The sequence below is a fragment of the Chrysochloris asiatica genome, unplaced genomic scaffold, assembly GCF_000296735.1.
Source record: "Chrysochloris asiatica unplaced genomic scaffold, ChrAsi1.0 scaffold00005, whole genome shotgun sequence".
NCBI classification, from domain to species: Eukaryota; Metazoa; Chordata; class Mammalia; order Afrosoricida; family Chrysochloridae; genus Chrysochloris; species Chrysochloris asiatica.
In genome coordinates, this window is record NW_006408523.1 from 32,067,291 (window position 1) to 32,075,031 (window position 7,741).

Below are 7,741 nucleotides of genomic sequence, written 5' to 3' on the forward strand. Positions count from 1 at the left end.
GATCAGCCAGGTGACATCATTGATGGCATCAAGTGTGGCGGCGGTAGTGAGGTTGGTCCAGGATCGGACATTGTTTCATTCTGCTGTGCTTGGGGTCTCTATGAGTTGGTTCCGACTCGATGGCACCTGACAACAACAACAACAAATTGCTAATTAATGAACATTAAATATTTTAATATATGTATTGTGAATGTTAATATTATATGTTAATTTGTCAAGGCTTTGTTTCTTGGTGGTTTGGCAGATACTATGTAATCACTTTCCATTTTGTGATCTGATGTGAGTAGCTAAGCAGTTAAAGTGGGGGTTCTATGGAACCTATCTCCAATATATATGAATGGATAGTCTGGAAAAGATCTCTCACTCCAACCTCATGCAATCTTCTCATTGTGTGACCTCTGGTTCTTGGGACATAAGCATGCAGAATCTTTGGCTTGCTGCCTGACCAGCAGAATTTAGGTCTTTAAGCCCTACAACTCTGTGAGACAGCAGACTATTTATTCTGTCTGCTGCCTGATCCATGGATTTGTGACTTGCCAGCCCCACAACTGCGCAAGCCATTTCCTCACAATTACATAAGCCATTTCCTTAAATCTCTCTGTCCCTCTCTATGTATACATTTGACTGAATTTTCTGGTCAAGATAACTCATATATTTCATGCATACTATTTCAACTACTATTTATTTGTATTCAGCAAGTACTACTCGACAAACTATCATACAACTAACCAGTATAGATGCACAAAGATGAACAAAAGACAGGCATAATGTCTAGTACTATATGTTGTTGTTGTTGTTGTTGTTATGTGCCGTCGAGTTGGTTCCTACCCATAGTGACCCTGTACAAGGTTTCCGATGCTGTAAATCTTTATGGGAGCAGAACGCCTCATCTTTCTCCCGCGGAACTGCTGGTAGTTTCGAACTGCTGACCTTAAGGTTCACAGCCTGATTCGTAACCACTACGATACCAGAGCTCCTTCATACCATATAGATGTTGTAATTAAGTAATTTCAAGTCATCTCTGACTAGACAGTCCTAATGTGTGGCACTGTACATTAATGTGCTGGACGGCAAGGTCAGTTTGAATTTCAAGGTCAGTGGTTTAAGGTCACTAGCCACTCCTTGGAAACCCTAGACAGGATCGCTATAGATTGGAACTAACTCGACGACACTTAACAACAATAACAACAACATAGGGTTTCTAATGCTGTAAATCTTTATGGGAGAAGAAAACTTCATCTTTCTCCCATGGAGAGCCTAATGGATTCAGACTGTGGTTAGTAGCACAACATGTAACCCACTACACTACGAAATCTCCTTCATATGTGTCTAACACTAAGGTTTCTAGGAAATCTATAAGTGATGCAACAGTTAACACACTCAGCTGCTAACTGAAAGGCTGGAAGTTTGAGCTCACACAGAGGTGCTTCAAAAGAAAGACCTGGCAATCTAGCAGAGAAAAATCACCCATTAAAATTGCACGGAGCACAGTGCTACTTCAATGCATAGGAGGTCACCCTGGGTAATAAACCATTTAAATAGCAGCTAGGTTTACTTCGTTCTGTTTTCTTTTTCTTTTAGTAATGTTTTTAGGCTCCCAGGCTTTGGTTTCCAAATATATTTACACAGGTTTTTCACATGCATGACCTCACATCAACCACTTGGAGTGTAATTATTAACAAATATGATAGCTGAATTGTTCATAATTAGAAACATAATAGCAATGAAATACTAGATAACCTCAACTCATTCAGTAATCTCATCAAATCATATTTTCTTTTCTTTTAGATCCCTCTGTGTGAGGTAACGAGCCCTGGTAGTACAATGCTCAAATGTTTGGCTGTTGTTTACAATGTTTGAAATCTGAACCCACCAGAGGCTAGTGTGGTGCTGTAGGATCAGCACTGGACTGTCAACCATAAGGCAGTTCAAACCCACCAGCTGCTCCTTAAAACCCTATACAGGGTTCCTATGAGTTGGAACTGATACTCATGGGTGGCACTTAATAACAACAAAATAGTTACATAGAATAAAGATGTGGCCGGCTGCTTCTGTAAAGGTTATAGCCTTGGAAACCCCACGGAGTAGTTCTACTATAAGCTAACTGTAAGTTAGAATCAACTCAATAGGAATTATTTTCATTTAATGGTGCATGTATGGATCAGCTATGTGTATCCACCTCCTGAATAAAGCTATGCTTATTCAGATAGCAAAAATCTTCATCCATCTTACATTCAGGAATGCAACCGGATGTAAGCCATTATAAGGAATACAATGTGTGAGCCATTTCCTTGACACTGTGGTTGTCAGATTCAAAATGGCCAATACCAGTCCATTTCAGCTCACTAATGCCTAAGATATCTATGTTGATGCGTTCCATTTCATTTTTGACAACTTCCAATTTCCCCAGATTCATACTTCGCACATTCCATGTTCCGATTTTCAATGGATGTTTACAGCTGTTTCTCTTCATTTTGATTTGTGGCCCATTAGCAAATGAAGGTTCTGTGAGCTTTTCTTTACTTTGAGGAGGCATTTTTTTCCCCAGTGGCATTCTGAGTGCCTTCCCACCTTCCGGTCCTGTATCTGACAGTGTTTCTCTGCTATTCATAGAGTTTTCAGTGACTAGCGATTCGGAAGTAGTTTGTCACTCTTTCTTCCTAGTCTGTCTTTGTTTGAAAGCTCATCTGAAACCTGTCCACCATGGGTGACCCTGCTGGTTATTTAAAATATCGGTGGCATAGCCCTCAGAATCACAGCAATTCAAACCACCACAGCATGACAGACAGATAAGTGGCGGTTGTGTGGTCGCTGTTAAACATGAATCTCCTTGCGCTACGGCCCTTAAGTCCGGCTCAAAGGTGGGATTTCCATCCTCGGATGTTGCATAATCAAGAGGTGGAAGCGCAGCAGGGGCGACAGGGTTGTAATGAGATGCTTTGGGCTGCGCTGTGGGACTGACTCTAAGTTGGTTGAGCCCGCCTCAAAGCCATGATCCAATGGCTAGGCCAGGATGGCACCCTCGTGTCCGGGGTAAGTAGGATAGCCTGGCTGGCTGCTGCAGTCTCTTCCCGCTAGGCAGTGTCCCTCCGTCAACCTGGTCTCCAGACACCTCTCACCCCGCAGCTCCGTGGTCCAGGTCTGCGCAGTTCTCGCACATCGTTCAGCCGCCACCCCCTCCATTAGCGTGACCGTTGGAAAAAATATTTTTTTTAAATAGCTGCAACAATGCATTGACAGGGAAATCATCTGATCATCTGCACCTAAGAATAACTACAACGATATCAAGTAGTTGTGACAAATAAGATTCTGGGTGAGCCTGTGTCTGATTCTTTTCTGCAATTTTGTCAGAATGACAGGGAAGATTGTTGGATGGTCCTACCAACAATTATTTTTTGGTTGTTGTTATTGTCAGGTGCCATCAAGTCAGTACCAATTCATACCAACCCTATGCTGAACAGAATGAAATATTGCCCGGTCCTGGGCCAACCTCACAATCATTCTTACGACTGATCCCATTGCTGCTGACACTGAGCCAATCCATCTCGTTGGGAGTATTCCTCTTTTTGTCTGACCCTCCACTGTGTTGTTGCTGTTGTTAGGTGCCATCGAGTAGGTAACAGCTCATAATGACCCTATGCACAACAGAATGAAACAATGCCTGGTCCTGGGCCAACCTCACAACTATTGCTATGCCTGAGTCCATCATTGCCACCACTGTGCCAATTTATTTCATTGGAGTCGTCCTATTTTATTCTAACCCTCTACTTTACCAAACATGATATACTTCCCCAGTGACTGGTCCCTCCTGATAATATACCTGAAGTATGAGTGATGAAATTTGGTCATCCTGGATTCTAAGGAGCACTCTTTCAACACAGATTTATTTATTTATTTATTTGGTAGTCCATGGTACTTTTAATATTTCCTCCAACACCATATCTCAAATGCATCAATTCTTCTATGGTCTTTCTTATTTACTGTCCAACTATTGCATGCATATGAGGTATTGAAAATACCATGGATTGGGTCAGGTGCACCTTAGTCCTCAAACTGACATCTTTGCTCTTCAACAGTTGAAAGAGGTCTTATGCAGCAGATTTTCCCAATACAATATGTCATTTGAAGTCTTTACTGAAGCTTTCAGATTGGTTAATCTGAGCAAAATGAATTCTTCGACAATTTCAATCTTTTTTCCATTTATATGGATGTAATTTATTGGTACAATGGTGAGGATTTTTATTTTTTTTCACATTGATATGCAATCCATACCCAAGGCTGTATTGCTTCATCAATATGTGTTTTATGTTCTCTCCATTTTCAGCAAGCAAGGTTGTATCAGCTGCATATCGCAGGTTGTTAATGAGTCTTCCTCCAACCCCCGTGCCTTGTTTTTTTCATACAATCTAGCTTCTTAGATTATTTGCTGAACATACAAATTGAAAAAATTTGGTGAACGAGTACAACGCTGGCACATGCCTTTTTCCTAATTTTAAACCATTCAGTGTTCCCTTGTTCTGTTCAAACAACTGCGTCTTGGTCTAAGTAATGGTTCCTCATGAGCACAATTAAATATTCCAGAATGCTCATTCTTGGCAATGTTGTCCATAGCTTGTCATGACCCACACAATTGAAAACCTTTGCATAGTTAATAAAGCACAGTTACACATCTTTTTGGCATTCTCTGCTTTCAGTCAAAATCCATCTGACGTCAGCAATGATATCCCTTGTTCCAGGTCCTCTTCTGAATCCAGCTTGAACCTCTGAAAGTTCTCTGTCAATGTATATTTGAAGTTGTTTTTGTATTATCTTAATAAAACTTTACTCACATGGAGTATCAATGATATTGTCCTATGATTTCTGCATTTCTTTGGGTCACCTCTCTTTAGAATGGGCACAAATAGAGATCTTTTCTAGTCAACTGCCAGGTGGTTGTCTTCCAAATTTCTTGGCATAAATGAATGAGTACCTCCAGTGCTGCATCAATTTGTTGAAATATTTCCATTTGTATCCCATATATTCCTGGTGCTTGTATTTTGCTAATGCCTTCAATACAGCTTGCATTTCTTCCTTCAGAATCATCGGCTCTTGATCATTTGCTACCTCTTGAAATGATTGAACATCGATCATTTCTGTTTGTTACAGTGACTCTGTGTATTCCTTCTATTTTACTTTTATGCTTTCTGCATCATTCAATATTTTGTCCATAGAGTCCTTCAATACCACAATTTGAGGCTTGAATTTTTTCTTCAGTTCCCTCAGCTTGAGGATTTCTGAGCATGTTCTTCCCTTTTGGTTTTCTAATTCCTGGTCTTTGTACATTTCATTGTAATATTTAACTTTGTCTTCTCAAACTGACCTTCAAAATTTTCTGTTCAGCTCTTGTACCTTCTCAATTCTTCCATTTGTTTCCATATCTACACTGGAGCACATGTTTCAGATGTGTCTTCTGACATCCTTTTGGTCTTTTGTTTCTTTCTTTTGTTCTTAATGACATTTTGCCTTCTTCCTGTATGATGTTCTTGATGTCATCTCAGAAGTCTTTTAGTCTTTGGACTTTAGTGTCTAATCCATCAAATCTGTTATTCAGATAATCTCTAAATTCAGATGGGAAATATTCAAGGTCATATTTGATCTATCATGGACACGTTTTAATTTTCTTTCACTTCAGCCTGTACTAGCATATGAGCAATTGATGTTCTGTTCCACAGTCTGCTCGGTCTTGTTTTGACTGATGATATGAAGCTTTTCCACACTGTCTTTCAACAGATGTAGTCAATTTTATTTATGTGTATTCCATCTGGTGAGGTCCACTTGTATAGTCAGCTTTTATTTTGTTTCAAAGAGGTGTTTGCAATGAAGAAGTCATTGGTCTTGAAAAATTCTATCATGTGATCTCCAGTGTCATTTCTGCCATCAAGGGCATATTTTCCAACTACTGATCCTTCCTGTTTGTTTCCAACCTTCATATTACAATCACCAGAAATTATCAATATATCTTGCCTGAGTGTTTGTTCAATTTCAGACTGAAGTTGGTAAAATTCTTCAATTTCATCATCACTGGCTTTAGCGGTTGGTGCAGAAATATGTATAATATTGGTATTCACTGGTTTTCCTAGTAGACATATGGATATTATCATATCAGATAAAGCGTTGTACTTCAAGACAGATTTTGATATTGAACTTTTTGATGATTGTGATGCCAGTCCTCTTTAACTGTCATTTTGTTCATAGTAAATCATGGGATTGTCAGATTCAAAATGGTCAGAACCAGTCCATTTCAGCTCACTAATGCCTTAGGATATCAATGTCAGAGTGGGGGAATATCAAGTTATTAACTAAGTCTTAGCTAAGGTCCATCTCACGATGATAGAAGAGGGTTCATGACTTCATCATATTGTGATTTACCCAGTTGAGGAATGCATAATTGGAACAGTTATACTCAGCAACTGGCAGAATCTCCACATTGAATCCTTGAAATGAAGAATAAGGGCTATTATGGTATGAAGTTTGGAATCAACTCAATGACAAGTGGTTGGTGGTTGGTGTTTATGTGCCTTGGAATCGGTTCTGACTCATAGTGACCCTGTACAGGCTTTCTGAGGCTATAAATCTTTAAACGTGCTGAAAGCCTCAGCTTTCTCCTGCAGAGCAGCTGGTAGTTTCAAACTGCTGACCTTTAGGTTTTGATATTTATATTTAGTACTATTGCTGGAAATCAATGTATAGTACTGCATATCTTGCTTATGAAATCTATTTTCTTAAAACATAATTTATATGAATTGTAAAAAATAATTGTATCAATGTTAACTGATATTATCTGCAGTTATTTCAGGAGAAAGTTGACTCTTTCAACTACCACATGTATTTAAAGCCTCAGAAACCCTATATAGTGTCACTATGAGTCAGAATCGACACAACGGCACTCAATGACAAAAACAACATGAGTTACTTTATAGCAATATCATCATTCCTTTCTAGTAAGAGCTGTATAGTTACCTCATATTAATTATAAAAAGAACATAATTCACCAAAATTAAAAAAAAAACCAACAACAACACAATACTTGGGAAAGAGCAATAAACATTCTAAACAACATTGCCTTTCTAAGTATATGTACTGCAATATGTCTAGCTTGAATTAACAACAGAATCCAAACTCCCATTTAATGGTCTCTGAAAACATACAATGCCTTTCATCTCCCAACTTAATAGAAATCAGATACAGGGACAGTGTTGGACTATGAACTGAAAATTCAGACCCTAAAATAGACTAATACATTTCTTTTTAACTTCATGTTACCATCAGAGTAGTCGATAATAATTGTTTGTAGCAAATTGCTTAGCTTTTTTGTGAACTATGGCTTAGAAATTAATTTCATCTAAAAGTATTGTATTTTAGCTGACACTAAGGACCAGGTTTAGATTATCCTATTAAATTCTTATGTACTGCAAAACTGTACTCCAGGGTAATTTAAAAACTATATGTGTGACTGGTGATTAAAATTATCTTAAAGACATACTTCTGTATTGAGACCAATTCTCCTCCTACCCAAAGAGGAACTGAACAGTCAGAAAGGCAATAAGCCATTCTTATGTTTTCCCACAAAAAGCTACTCAGTAGATTTCTTCTTAAGTTACTTATGGCCAATCCAATTAATATGTGCATAGAGAACTTCTTTAGTTAACACTTTTTTATATCATCATCATCGCTATTAGTTGTTGTTGTTGTTGTTGTTGTT